At 42.5% G+C, this 16,152-nt stretch overlaps 1 protein-coding gene across 48 annotated transcripts in view; it reads right to left on the minus strand.

Moving 5' to 3' along the window:
• Positions 1-16,152, minus strand: part of CASZ1 (castor zinc finger 1) — a 282,930-nt gene that overhangs the window by 201,176 nt on the left and 65,602 nt on the right. The gene's annotated exons all lie outside the window — the stretch shown is intronic.

Consider the following 16,152-nt stretch of genomic DNA (forward strand, 5'->3'; position numbering starts at 1 on the left):
CACCTTTCATTTCACTGAGACAGTGAGTATACATTACAGTAGCATGTGCACATTTTGTGGTGGCAATTCCATAGAAACACCCACAGAGACCTTTTCCTTCATCTCCTGGTTACCTCTACAGGAGCCAGGAGCCTGGGCTCACTGGCACCGTGCACTCAGCACTGGGGTTTGGAGGTACAGCTGCCTGCCTGCCCGGACAGTAGGTCTGTGGGATGGATCTGCCTCCATCGTAGGGCTTGCAGGATTTGGGCCCTAGGCTGAAGCTAGGCAAACCTGTACACTCTTGGATAATTTTGCTCATTGGCAGCAGGGAATTCTGCATCAGCACACCCACACAGAAGCCCTTACAGGAGCGTCTTGCTCTTCCCATACGCTTCCCTGTCTGTGTCTGTCTCCACTAGTTGCCTCTTGTCCAGTGTTTACACATCAGCTCTTTGGGGCAGAAACCATGGTTTTGCTCTGGATTTGTCAGTGCCTTGCACAATGTGGCCCAGCTCCATAACCACAGCTCCTATGTGCTATTGCTACACACCTAAATAATAATAATTAATAATAATAGGCTAATTCCTCTGATTTTGATGTGACTACTCATGTGAGTAAAAGTGACTCACGTACATCAGCGTTTGTGGGACCACTGCCAAGTCTTGGGCTTTTATTGTGAGTCTTCCAATATTTGGTGTTCTCTTTTGATCCCCAGCTCCTGGTATGACTTGTTTCTAGCACTTGTGTTTACACAAGGACACTTGGAATCGTGGCCTAGTGCTGTCAAAAGCCTCCGAAGCCAGAAAACAAATAGGAAACTTCCAAAGAAATAAATTTTTAATGGCTTTTGCGAAAATCCCGTGATTTGGCAGCTCAGAGAGGAGTGGAGTCTGACTCATGAATTTTGAGCAGTCAAGTTTAGCAATATGCATCAATTGAGTTAAATATTTAGGTCCCTGTAAAGACTAGACTTCTACTAACCAGGCCAAACTTATAGTGCAAACACATATTTTGTAGAAATTATTTTTATAGTGCCAGTGTCTTTGCAAAATCTGAATTTTTGTATGTTTGCATATTCTTTGGGATTTGTCATTCTGTAGTTATTTATTTCTACCTGGTCACAGTAAGAAAGAAGGGGGAAAAGGCATGAAAATGGGATTATTAAAGTAAATAGGACTGTGTGAGACTGTTATAATAATTGTGGCAAGTATTTATAAATTGCTGAAATTACAACCAGCAAACTTCTTGAATTTGGTATGCTGGAGAGACACTGCCATGTGTTTCTGAAAGTAAAGTCCCGAACTTCTTACAAAAGTAAGAGAGAGCAGGTCCCAAGGTACGAATTCTTGCTTATGAGGCATCCATGAAGAATGAAGGGTTGGGAGAATAGGGCCCTTTAATTAAACCTGCATCGTTACTTTTAATTGCATTTACTTACTATTTTCTCTTGTTCATGTTTTTGCATTTCTCTCATCTAGGGTCTTGAACGCAGACTAAATGTTCTTCCTTCTGTTTGGAAGTTTTCTAATTTTGAAGTGCTGTGGAACTGGCCTATTTAGGAGGAGCACTTGGGGGAAGTGTTTTTGCAGTGGTCCTGCTTATCACCAGAGATCTCTTCTGCCTATGCTCTCCTGCATGTGGTGGGAGGATGGGACACCTTATGAGCTGTGAGCTCTGACAGCTTTGAGTCTCCTTCCAGACCACAGCTCACTCAAAGCCCATTCAGCCCTCTGATGTTCACTTCATGAGCCCCAGAGTGCACAGCTCCTCAGCCAGATAGAACAGGAGGTAATGACACCTTACACAGCCTGTTCTAGATAGAAAGAAAATAATTTAGCAAATTGCAAATGATGCATACTTAACTATTTATGCAGCATCTTCCTGTCATCAACCCAAAGCAATTTTACTTCCGTGTTGAACAGTGGATGAAAATGTTCTATAGATTTAACCATTGCGGGAGTTCCTTTTAAGTGGTGCAGTAATCTCTCTCCAGCTAATTTAGTGTTGTAATAAGGCACCACCCTCACAAGTCCTTTGTGTTCTTGTGTCAATACTGCCCCCAAACCAAAAGTGCTGGCATCTGCATCTGTCAGAAAAGTGGGTCTGAAACACAGACTAAGAAAGGAGCAATATGGCCATCAGCAGGGCGATCTCGAAAGCCTTTTGCTATTTCTGAACATACCGAATTCCATTCAGATTTCCTCTGAACTGCGATTTACTTTTTCAACAAGCCCATTATATGGTTTAACAGCACTGGAAAATTCAATAATAAACCTCAAACAAAAGCTGACTGAGATGTATCTGGCGAGCCAGGATGCTTCAGTACAGATTCAGTTTTGCCCATGGGGGTTCCTTGCCCACTGCTCAGGATTCAGCTTGAACCAGATCATGTCTCCTTGTGATTGAAGATCCTTAACCAAAGACCTCTCAGGAAAATATCTCTCAGTTTTACTTTTTTCTGTTTCAAGCATACAAGACAGTGGAAAAAATCCAAAAGGAATCTTGGACATTACTTTAATTTCCTTTCCTCCTATGGTTTTCTTTGCTGGCATTTATAAATGAGACCGTACACTGTTATGGTCCCCATCTTCGGGAGTTCCTGCTTATCCTGAGCATTTAAGAAACAATCCAGTTGCACAAGACAATTGGCAGCTCAGGTTCCACATGCTTCTCCACCTCCAAAGAGGTTTCATCTATTCCCAGCCTTTCTTTAGCTTGCCATAGTGATGCCATTAGTCGCTGTCCCTGGGGAGAGGACATCCTGCACACTACAAGCTTAGTGCCCATAAGACATTGGTTCTATTGAGCTACATATTTCAAATGAATTTTCATGGACTGAAGTTGCAGGACATGTTTTATGCTATTTATCATTCACCAATTAGCAATAATAGCATCCAAACTCATTATTAGGTCACCTGCTGTCCACAACTTTTGGTTAAACCCAGAAATTTGTCTCTTATGCCCTAACTTCATAGAAGTTGCTTTGCTTTTGCTCAGAGCCCTCAGAGCCCTCATTTCCAGTGTGGAGTGGGGTGGCTGCAGCTGTGTAGATATGCAGAACATGGTGAGTGTCTGTCAAATCCCCTTGTGAGCTGCTGGGCAGCAGTGAGATGTGAGCATGGGGAGGTAATACAAGCCGTTCAGTACAGAAGTGAACACAATATTTAGACTGATGACAGGACAGCTGTTGGTCAAGCATACAGGCTGTGTCTTTATTGCAGAGTAGAGGTTAATGTATTTAATTCACACCCAGCACTTACCTCTGAACACTCCATCTGGCTATGCTGTGCAAGTGCAGCCTGAGAAAACTACGTACCCTTAAAAAATTACACAAGAAAAATGAAGCTAAAACAACATGAGAAGGGCATGGATTAAAATGCCATAAGCAGAGAAATACATGCTGAGGGTTCTAACTTTGTCCTTAGTAGAAAGGAAGAGGAAGGACTGCAAAGCTCCTGTAGCTCTGAGGCTCATGGCAATAATCAGGCTGAGATGCCTTGTTCCTGCCTACTTGGAGCAGGTGACATGATTTCCATGGGCCTAAATGCCACATTAATTCCTCAAAGAGGCACTTAATCGTTAGTAAATGAGGAACTGGTTGTGGTCTAGACTGACCAAACTGCCAGTCTAGACTGAACCAGTCACCTATCCCAAGTGGACTATCCAAGAGCCATCAGGCGTTAGGAGTGACATTTTCCAAACTCAGCACAGAGGGTGCTGTCCAGGACCTCTGATCCTGCTTCACAACTCACTGGAAGAATGAAGAAATCACTCAGACATGCACTATAAAAAGCCTGTGTATTTACTTAGTTTCATAATGGAAAATTAAATGTAATTGCAGAGGAGGATGAGGCATTTTTTCAGTTGCAAGTGCAATATCCACTTCCATATTTTATCACTGGAGTGGCACAAGTAATCAAGGACTACCATGTGGTCATTGTTTGTCAAGTGCCTTTTTGTCACAGGCAACTATTTCTTTTCATGCACCCATTTCAGAAGAAGAAATTGGTCAGATCATCGTACCCTGCTCCAAATCCTCTGTGCAGAGGAGGCATTGCTTCATGCTGGCAGTACTGGGGCAAGAATTATTTATATTGAAGAGGATCAGGCTCTGCATTTTGAAATGTCTTTGCTTAGAAATACATATGATTAATATCAGTATGCAAGTATGTTATATAAATACTGAAACCTAGTGGACCTAATTAAAGGCCTACAGACCGATACTAACTTTTGGTTGGTATAAATGAGTGTGTACAAGAATTTAGCCTGCTCAGAATCTATCCTTACTGTTTTATTTGCCTCAAATATATATAAAGGTTCAAAAAAAAAGACTTGACACTTAACAAGAAACACCCTGCATCTGACCCCAGTTCTGCCCCAAAATTTCCCAGTGACTTCACTATTCCATGTGTCTGGGTAACATCCACGGGTTTGGGGCTTAGTCCTAAGAGAGACTATTAAAGGTAACAAATAAATACAGGAGGAAACAATAATAAATAACCCACAACAATAATAAAAATGGAATTCCAGTGTGAAGTATGTTTGTAATTGTCTGTCTGTGTTAGAAAATAATCAACTAAATAGCAATAAATAATAAAAATTTATATTAACAATTCATTTGTGCTGATACAGACCTTCAAGTTAGAGTTCATTATATTAATTTACTAATTAATTAGGCACTACATCACCTGGCACCTACATAGATTTTATTACACTTTATGGATGGAAAACTTAAGAGTCTTGCCTAGGGACACAGTGAATCAGTGGCAGAGCTGGACACAGAACTGGAATATCCTCCACAGCTCTAAGTCTGTTTACAGCATAAAGTTGCCCTGATTTTCTGACTAATTTAGTTCAGCAGATGCAGTTCTCAGTGTGGGGACTTCAATTTGGGTGCAAGATGGAGTTATTTTGTTTGAGCTTAAATCAGTTCTTAATTATATCAAGCTAGTTATATAAAGGCAGTTTTAAAAATATCCTTGTAGGCATCTACATTTTGGGCTATTGACTTAAAAACACACCTTTAGTTTAAATGCTGCAATTTTCCTGATAGGTCCCAAGTCATAGCAGTTAATGAGGTCCCTTCCTTCAGCATTTCACCAGCAAACCTCATGTGCTGAACTGACGTGTAATTTTGAGTGTCTCCAACTAAACAGTGCAAATATTGGCCCTGAATTTGGTTAAAGACAGAGCTAGTGCAATTTAGTTTGGCCTTTTAATAAATGATTTAAAATTCTTCAAAGTCAGGGTTTGCAACCAACTCTCAATTGCTTAAGGAGATGCTGTAAGTGCCCGGAGCTGAGTTAATTACAAGACAATGACCCTTCCACACTCCCTCTCCTGGGAATCACAGAAGACTTCCATCAGGGAATATTTATTGATGGACTTTCCTGAAACTGAGCCCCTTCCATTTGGTCACCCGCACCTATGTCCTGGGCAAGAGGAGGTGACTTGATTATCTCTGCAGGTCACATTGGCACTGGGACACAGACACAGGGACTCCTCTGCCCTCTCCCTTCCCTAGCAGTGCGTGCCAGCCTGGCAGGATGGCGTAGGAGCTTCGCACTGGCCCAGTGAGATGGAGGCAAACCAAGGGCTGCGTAAGGAATGCAGGAGAACTGTACAGGATAATGGGAAACATTATTTATAGCCTGAAAGCAGAAAACCTCCCCTTCCTCCCCCCTTGCCAACAGACAAACCCATGTCCAGTAATGACAAAGTCATTACCTTTTTATTATTTTTCAATAGGATTCAGATGTAGCGTGTCTGTTCCTTACAGGCTGATCCGATGGCTCTGGTCTCCTGTCACGCTGGGAACACTCATCTAAACACACCAAGTGGGTGTGGAGTCACCAGCCATGCTTTAGAAAATTTGGGCCTTACCCTCCCAGAAGCCTGTTATCTCACTTATTAAGGGAGAATTATAATGTTTCCCTTCCTCCCAAGAGGCAGTTGGGACTACAATAAAGGCCCTGTGAGAACTGCTCCGAGATCAAAGCAGGGATCCCATTGGAGAAGTTCAGCATAGTGCTGTCCCTGATAAGACACGGTTTTGGGGGCTTCTAATAGAAACAATGGGCTTTTCAAGAATATTTTTTTTCTAGCACAAATGTTATCCTTGAGAAAAATAACTTTTTCAAGTGGAAATCCTAAAATTATGTGATCCTCAGATACTGAAAAGGCTGAATTATTTTAGATTTGATGCCTTTCAAGCTTTCCATCCTAATATTGTATTTCCCATGAGAAACTCCTATTCTGACATGCTTTTGCTCACTATTCCACCACTGATCATTCTCATTCTCTGAAAAGCTTCCTCCTTCACCTGCTGCCCCTCTGTAACTCAAATCCTTCTTTTTTTCTTGCATCTAATGTCATAGCATGCTTTGTCTTTGTTTTTATACTTAGTAAGTGTCCTTCCCTCACTTTGTATCCTCAACAAGACCCCTGTGTGTGGGTCTGCTAACCCACGTAGCACCTCTGTCTCTGGGATTTATTTTGAGATCTGCTGCTTGTTTATTTATTTCCCTTTTAGCACACCCAGCAAGGCCTGTGTGGCAGGAGATGTGAAGGGAGGTGATTATGGGAGACTATTTCCCCTCGCTGCTCATTCATGACAAACAAAGAGCAGTGATTGATGATTAAAAATGCATTCTCTGGGCTTGTTTTCTTTTGTTTTACCATTATGGAGATATTATAAATACTGAATACTAATCAATCCAGACCTGGCGGGACCTCACAGACCTTCTACAATCCCAGGGCTTTGCTCTTCCTTACAACCTCTGCAGCTTTCTTCTCCCTCCTTTGTTTCTAAATGACAGACCTCCATCCCAACCAAAAAGGATTAAGTTAACTTTGGATGAATTTCGACTGTCTGGGCTTTCACCGCTGTCAAACACCCACATTCTCCACTGAAAGGACAGTCTCTATGCTAAGGCACCCAGGCATTTCCATGCCCTTTTTTTTGCCCTGCAGTGGGATGGAAACAGAAATTAATTCCTCAGATCAAAGGAAAATTTCTCTTATTTAGGAAGCCCAGAGTGCCACAAATTTGCTTGCAAAGTGGATACCTTGTGGGGAGGAGAAGAGACCAAGAAGTCCCCTCTAAAAAACTCATTATTCATAGCAGTGAGGCTGGATTTCTCCCTGGGCATTTCTGTGCAAAAGCCAGAGTGCCACATCTGATTCTGCAACATTACACAATGTCCAGATAAACAGCAAACTCGGTGGCGCTTGCATTCTTTTATCTTTATTCAGTCAAATTAACTGCTTTCTCTTTCCCTTCCCACACCCCTGCCCTTGCCTCATTCTCCCTCATGCATGTAAAATAGAGGCACTCCACACTAGTGTCTGCAAAAAGTTGATCAAAATCATCTATCCCAATGGAATGAGAAGATTTCTCTTCACTTTGGCCTAAACTTCTACATTTCTCTAATCAGCTATTTCCTGTGAGATTTTTCCAGAGTTCTGCTGAAGTCAATATTAAATCTCCCATACAACAAAACTCTGACTGACTCTGGTGTGAGCACAGTTATGCTGAGGCTCAGCTTTCGCTGAAATCCCCCCAGAGAGCAGACTGAGGTCCCTCTTCTGCTCCTGACTGTACATGGGCAGAGCCGAGGTGCTGACAGGGACACCAGGACCCCAGCAGTGTAACTGCAAGCAGCACAAGGGTTTGGTTGCCTGTGTAGCTCAGATTACAGAAAATAAAATACAGTGGGCACTGACTTAGATTTTTCTTAATATGCTTAGAACCAGCCCAGGAATAGCTGAGCTCAGCTGGAACATATCAGGAAGGAGAAGGAAGAGAATCTGAGCTGGGCTAGCAAGAAATTTTAGTCTGAACCATATGGCAAGAAACTGCAGTGTATTCTTATCTTGAAGCCTGAGGATTTATTTTATGCACATAATTCCCTGATCATCTTGATGTAGCATCTCTTAGGAGGAGGGTGTTACACTATCTAACCACCACTGCTGTAAGTTGACAATCTCTCTATCATCTTAACTTTCTTAAATAATTTTAAATATATATCTGTGTTTATGAAATATCAGGGGCCTGATCCCATTGAAGTCTGGGGAAGGACTTTGATTAAAGTTTGAGTAGGCATTTGGATCAAGCCCATAGATGTTCGCTATTTTTTTCTTTAAGTATTGTATCTCTGCATCACATCTTTGCATGGTACTCTTCTGTAGTACACCCAGAGTCTTCTCTCCCTTTGAAATATGTGATTTTTTTCTTTCTACGAGAACAACATTTCTGTATAATCTGTGTTCAAAAATGAAAGCCACTGCCTGCAAGTAATGAGGGAGCCTAAAATGCTGATTTTTAGCCAATAACCTTTGTCCCTCTGTTTCCAAATTTACTCCCCTCTTCATGGAGCAGTGTGAAACCAACTCAAAGTGAAGGGGGCTTTGTAGCAGTAATGACAAGTAAGTCTGCTTCAGACTTTTGAGTTTAGTCTCAACTCTGCAGGCCGCCTTCAGTTGTGACGCAATAACCATCAGTTCACCAACAAATTCCATTTGCAGTCTTATTTCACCAGATTTGGCACACAAATTGATCAAAGCTGCTCTTTGTGAGCCTCTGCAATGCAATGGTATCTTTACACAGTGTTCAAAGGAAATGTTGTTGTTGCCATATTTTCAAACATACACACTTTCACCCAAAGATCCTAACTCATCTGGCAGGTTGCTTCAGTGATACCACTTAGCATAAACTTGGCAGAGGCAGAAATGCATGTGTATGCATGTCTGTATGTATATGTATGCACATGTCCTACACCCACCCACACCACTTACTAATCCACTGGCTGATGTATTTATGGCTAGTTTGCTTACAAACTACTGCCCTCTGAGGAGCTCACAGCCACCTCCTGCAATCATGGCACATGCTTGTCTCAACAGTAAAACCTGCACTTCAGAGAGAGAAAGGCTCTGTTTATAACCTGGTTAAGGCCAGTGCCCTTTATGCATATGAGAAGTCCGGACCAGACATGCTTTTTGGCAATGCTACCTTTAAGGTATGCTCTCCTTGCTGCCTGGTTCATGGACCTCCCAGCCCACTTCTCTGCAGTCACAGTGAATCCCCAGGAGCCCCAGAGACAGGAGGACCCGTCATCCCTCTCCCTTTAGCTGATGACCTCTCTTGTCTCTCTCTCCTGACGATTTTTCTCATATTCTGAACTCTCATGAGAAACAGGCCATGCTTGAGGTTAGGTAGCATTGCAAAGCCAAGAAGCGTCGCTCTGAAGCTGGATTAGAGAATGAGCCTGGAACATTTTCTCTAGAAAAATGAATCTAGAACCTGAAAGTGAAGAGATGAAAATATGGCCAGGTCCCATCTGGATTGATTTGCTCAGACTAGAACAGAGGCTGGGGCAATTCTTCGGTCCATGATATCAAAGAGGTCAGAGAGAAAATCACACTGGTCCTAGGAATAAATGAATTGGATTACAGAGTATAACAACACTGCAGAGTACAATGCTGGTTAAAGATACCTAAGCTACTGCTGAGTAAGTACAGCAAGCAGTGGAAAATTATACCAGACAGATCACTGTACTAATAAAGCCATACTCTTCTGATATCAAGTTACTCAGGTATCTCTGAAACTGTGAGGTGTACATATGTACTAAACACTGCAACTGCCACTTCAACTGTTTTGTCACTGTACCTCAACATCCTAATCTGTAAAACTGGAGGGGAGAGAAGATCACTGCTGCTATATTCAGAAGGAGCTATGAGACTTATTTGATGTTTTTTAAGAGCTCTGAAACCTCAGAGAAGGGCAATTTATTGTTCTTATTTTCCTGCGATCACACTATTCCCACTGGGATTGTTTATTTCTCAGCTCTGGGTTTCAATTTATTTATTTCTCATTGTGCTCTGGGTTTTCACACAGAGCAATTTCCACTAGCAAAGACTGAAGGGACTATTTTCCCTTTCTGGCTTCAACTTAACAAACGTACAGGCTGATAAATCCTCTTGTGAAAATCCTACAGGGTGAAGCAGGCTACAGATCAAAGGGAAGGAACATTTGTCCTCTAGTATGCTACCAATACCAGCAGAACCTCCTCACCTTCATAAAATGATCGTTTATTAAAGTTCATGTCCCATCCTCCCACTCTTAGTTCCCAGATCCAGACTTCAGACTTTGCCACAAATTTCTGCCACCCAGATCTGACAGTGCAAGCTGGCTGTATTGGCATTAAACGTTCAATTTCCTTCTGAAAGACGCATCTGAGAGCAGCAGGAAATAAGGAAGCAGAGAGAATAGTACTGGATCCTAGGCTGGCTGGTATGTGGAGCTACAGGTCCACCTCAGTGCACTCTCAGGATACTCAGATCTGGGCAGACTTTGCTTTTCTCTGCTTTGGTGTGGTTCCAGGTAGCTCTCCTTCCTGCTCCAGTGTCACAAACATGCTATACCTGAGACACCTATGGAAACACAAAGGTCACTGCACTGTGTGTGAATGCAGAGCTTGTTCCAAGACACACCCAGCACACCCAAGGACCTGCTTCCATGTAGTCTCCATGTGATGCACTCGGTCCTGGGATAAGCTGAAAGCTTGGTAACCCCAGCTCAGTCTAGCTCCTTCTGCATTCTGGAGGCATTACCAGAAACAACTCAGGAATGGTCCCAGGCCTAGGCCCAAAGTCCTTGCTCTAATTCAGATATTAGGGAAGGTTCAAAAGTTGAATTTATACCAAACTTGACCAGAGGAATCAGGGAATAGCCTTTGGAAGTAAAAAGACTGGGCCATTTATGTTGCCAAAGTCAGCAGTGTGTTTGAAGTGGGAAGTGTCTGATGTCTGTATATGTCCCTTGGCTCTACTGCACATGGCAGCCATAGAGTAGAGGAATAGCTAAGCACTTGCTTAACCAGAAGTACTGGAAAGGTCCCAAGTGGTATCAAAGAGTTTTGAGTAACTGTTGAACCATCTGCTTTCGGGGGTGTATCTTACATTCTTAAGATCTGAATCATGATTCACAAACCCAGATAATCCCTTCAGTGTATTTAGGGGAAAACGATGAATTTTGGTTCTATGCAAACTACACCTATTCTCTGTTATTAAACTGTTTCTCTCTGGGACCATTATAAAGCAATCTGAGTGTCCACAATTGATTCATGTACTTGAAAAAGTAGGTAATAATGTCATGAAAATGTGTAGAAAAGGTTTGGAGCTTGCCAGTACACTAAGGGTATGCACAGATTATCTCAAGTGGCTGAATTATTACAGCTCATTGTTCCCCTCTCCCCAGCTGAGACACAGGACCTGATCATACTTCTGAGCAGTTGAAGTGGCAAAGTAAAATACGTTTGTCTGAACCAACATAAACACCAGCATGGTTCAACCAGGCAAATTTTACTTTGGAACTGCACTGATAATTACTGTAGCAACTTCACTGGTTACCTATTAAACTAAGGTTTGACTTGAATCATACCCTTATACCAATAAATTTGATTTGGTGCTATTGGAGACACTGCTTTTCTGTGGACTGAAATAGTTTATTGGTTTCAATGGCTTATACGATAAACCAGGTTATATAATAGTGCATATCAAACTGTGCCCAGCAAACTTATAGACAGATTTTAATATCCTAAGTCTAGCTGAAGAGCCCTAAATGCTAAACCTCAGTCTCCCTAAGACTCAAAGCACACTTAGTCGATGAATGTGCAAACCAGAGCAAACTGGTAACTTCCTGTAGGTGAATGGAAATCTAGTGCAAACTTTGCCTCTTGGTATTAAAACTACACTCTCTGATAATCAGCACTTAGGGAAAGCATCTCAAAGCTGGCTCTGTAATTTCAGGGGCTCAGTGGGAACAACAGTTAGGAATCCTTGTAGGCAGTTCCATAAAAATACCTCTATGAGTGCAGCTAAAATGGAGAAAACAATTCAGGTAAAAAATTAAAAGGAAAACTCTAGAAAGCTTTGCTGAGACACAGCTGCTAATCAGTCCAGAAGGGTGGGGAGGATAATTTATTGCTATGAAGTGGACTTATGTTCCCTTACCTGTGAATGTTATCATCTTTGATAAGCCATATGCATGCATATTTTATATTTCTATGTTAAAAAGCAAAGTACAATCTTATAATGAAAAAAAAAAGCCCAGTATGTACAAGGCCAGGTTGCCCATGGAGGAAGGTGTGTATGTGTGTGTGTTCATGAAATGCTCCTTCCTCCCTGCCCAAAGAGCCTGCCTTTATGGCATGGTCACGAGATGGAGTTACTGTAAACACGGCCTTCTAAAGTCACCAAAAAAGTTCAGCACCCCTTGCAGGAAGGATCACTTTACACCATCTAATTTTTCTGTCTGACTAAGACATTAAGTCAGATATCGTTTCCTGCTCACAGCCCATTTATCCATTCAACCAAGCATTCTCCTTATTCTCTCCTGGATTACGTCTTGAATCTTTCTGTTCCCTTTCCATTCTCTGTGTTTCCAATGTGCTCACTATTTTTTCCAAAAAACATTTCCCCTGAACTTTATCTAATATGAAGCTGAACACCTTCATAGGTATCTGCAATTCTCTTTGGCCCAAACCCTGAGACACCCATTCTGTTTATATTCCACAAAATTCCTGACGTAGCCACTAGGCACACTGAGCTTCTAGCACACCTTGGGGTCTGACCAGCAGAAAAAGCTCAGCTATCCCATGTGCAGGGAGGAGAGTCAGTGGCCAGACTCCAGAGACAGGGGGTAAGCTCTCTGTCCATTGGTGATGAGCACACAAAACCACAAGCAGTGATAGTGGGAGTGCCCTGTGGAATGCTCAAGTTGTCCATACCTGGGTGAAGCTGCACTGAATACTGTTTCCTGCTATACTCCTGTTCTTATAGAACACTGAAAAACTTCTGGGCATAGGACAGTTGTTGCTGCTACCAGAGACAATAACTAAAATACTTAGGAAAGGCAAGAAAAAGGGTGCTAATTTTAGAAGAGCATAGGTTGACTCTTGTGGTGAGAGAACAGTATCATCAAGTGCCTGCAGCACCGTATCGGTCTGCTGGGAAACCTGGTGGGAATCAAGCTAGTTGCACCTCTCTGGCAAGTGGATGAAGTGGAGAAAGCTGTGTGTGCTGCCCACACATCCACACTGTCCACAGAGGGCAACAGTGCCCAAAAAATGTCAAGGTGGGCAAAATTTAATCAACCCTAGCCCCCAGCAAGGGGCGGCTCTGATTCAGACACCTGCCCACTCAAGTCTGAGTTCAGTTTATTCTCAACAGGTCAACTTGGGGAGGCTTCCTTCAGGAAATCTCCCAATGATTCCAGCTGGATTTTTCAGCTTCCATAGCCCAGACCATCACAGCTTGCATTGGGCTGTGGTGGATGTCTGCTTCTCTCTTACTGCATCATGTGGTCTGAAGGAGAGGGTGTCCTATTAGCTCATATGCTGTGAGTTTTCAGCCCCTTGGATGATCCTGACTGGAATTTCACTAGTCCCAGTAAAGCTCCCTGCAGACAGAAAGGGGAAATAGCTCTGTGCTCTGTTCCCCTCCTGCACCCAAACATGGTATCTGAATCCAGGGAGCAATGACTTAAAAAGGACTTCAAAAACAGGCATTATTTGTCATCTGGAAGAGCTATAAAAAGAAACACTTCTCAAGTAGTGAGTGTGAATACCATTACTTTACAGATTCAAGGGAAAAATAGCAGATAACCTTGGAGAGACCTGACCTTCAAACAGGTTCAAATGACTTTCCCATGTTTTCCCTTCCTCTCTCCCACACAAGCACAAAATTACATACATATATACATTCCCACACATATATAGTCCCTCATAAACAGAAGTTTGTAGACGTGCATATGTCCTCTCCTACACGCACATACTTGCACACACAAAAAAACCAAACCTCCTGTCCATGTTCTTATGTACAGACACTTGCCCCCATTCAAATTTCTACACATTTTTCTGCACTGCAATGGCACTCTCATTTGTGCACACACACACAAAGCATAAAATGCAAACTCAGTATGATAACTGCAGAAGAAAGATCAGACCTCTCAATGCTTTGTTGGGATTCTCCCAGTCATTGCTGGTATTTATTTTGGAAAGGAATTTCAGTATTTTTTCCAGACCCATAGTGTTTAGATCATTGGAATATAATCATATGAATTTACATAGTTAAAAATCAGACTACCTAACAAAAACAAAAGAAAAATCTAAACAAAAAACAAAACCCCCCAAAAACCACCACCACCACCACCACCATCAAACAAAACATCCCCCCTCCAGCCCCAAAAAACCCCAAAAAAGTACTCCTGACTTTTTCCCATCCCTTCAGATCCAGCTTTCTAGGCAGTCTGGATCAGCAGCAGATTCTAGCAATGCTTCCAGAATGGGGTGCATACCTGTCTCAGGAGATTCACTAAATGTGCATAGATTCCTATTCAGAGCAGGACTTTGTAGGGTGTTGCTACTGCAGTTAAGCCCTTTTTTCTGACACTGGGGCAGATTGTGTGGCTGTTTTCTCAGGTAGTCCTGATTTTGTGACCAGCCACATTTATGCCCTTTGCGTGCACCGGGGGTACGATTCTCCATCAGCTACACCACACATCCAGCTTGTGACCATGAAAAGTCACAAAGCCAAGGAAGAGGATCAGAACAACCCAATGAACTTGTCAAAGCTGGGATATGGCTATCCACTGTGTCATTTTTTTTGCCAGAACCAACTGAAACAAACATTCTTCCTTACAACTTTCAACATCAGCTGAGCATCCTGCTTTGGTGGAACCTGCTTATGTCCCTGGTAAGGCTGACAATGAATACTGTGCTCTTCTACTTCCTTCTCTGCATGTACCTCAAAGTTCAGTGCAAAAAATCAGTGGCCTTATTCCCTGTTATATTTGGCACCATGGCTACACAGTGATTTCAGCTTGAGGTGCAAGTGTTCAGCAGCTCAGACACCCAGATTCCACCAGCTCAGTTCATACAGAGATAGGCAGTGCTAACTTCCTATCATGGCCTCTTATTTCAAAGTCACTGCATTGAGGCACATGGATGTGGTTTATGTTTTGAAAACAAAATATTATATGAAGCACAGTATTATTACACATGTGTGTTAGAGAAAACGATTGCAAAAATGTTTTCCTTTGGAACATGCAGCAAAACAGTGTACCAGCAGGATGAGGAAATCAGGAATTCTGTTTCCTAGATCCTGCCCTAATCATTAGATTGTATACAATGTCCCTCCTTGCTAGGGAAAACATCTCTCCATAGAGGGGGAGTTTGGTGGAAGGTAGGGTTATAGCTGTGTATACATTTGCTTGTAGTGCAGAAGCAGCTATGCCACTGTGTATCTGATCTGGAACTTGCTCAGCTGAATTCCAAAAAACTGGATAACACCCATGCTGAACTCTTGATTTTTGTGGTTTAATTCTGATTTGCATCCTCTGGGAAAATGCAATGAAATAAATTCATTTACTCTATATTTTCCCTATGGCCACAAGGCCCAAAATGCAGTACTTCGTGAATTTTGGTGGCATTTAGTAAAAATTTTCTGTCAGCTAGTAAAAATAGCCTCATTTGGGCAGAAGAAATCTATGAAAGAAATTAGTGTATGGCCATAGTACTCAAACTGCAACAAGGTGCAGAAACATTTGGGTTGATGTCCTGCTAGGATCCTCTCTGAGGTGGGAGTAAGTCTGGGCAGTACAGTGCTGGCTTACTGCAACTCACATGTCTGCTCAAGGTTTGTCTGAAGAGTGGCAAAACTAAAAGGTGAGTGTGAGAGTTCTGTGGCTGCCTCTCTACTTGCAGTCACTGTTGTCTGGGAAAGACCATGCTGGAATTTGAAAGGTATGAGGTACTACTATGGCCACTACAAAGGTGCTTTCTCATGCCATTGCACTTTCCTTAGGGGGACATGTAAGCACTTATTGCATGGCTCCATGCAAAAGGGAAGACTTGAAAACAGATCAGGTGCTCAACTGCTTGTTTCTGCTGCATTCTGCAAGGACAGGAAAGACCTTTGCAGGGTCAGACAGCAACTGCAAAACTCCGGATGAAAACCCACAGCCCAGTTCCAGTTGCCTTCATACACACCCAGAAACCTCAGCTACTGGTTCCCCACAGCTGCTGCAGAGATCACAGAACAAAAAACAACTTCTGGAGTGCTCACAGTACAGGTTGGCTTGGAGCTGGGTGGTAGTCACTGGAGTGACAG

This window comes from Cyanistes caeruleus, chromosome 22, assembly GCF_971803275.1.
Source record: "Cyanistes caeruleus chromosome 22, bCyaCae1.hap1.1, whole genome shotgun sequence".
Classification (NCBI taxonomy): Eukaryota; Metazoa; Chordata; class Aves; order Passeriformes; family Paridae; genus Cyanistes; species Cyanistes caeruleus.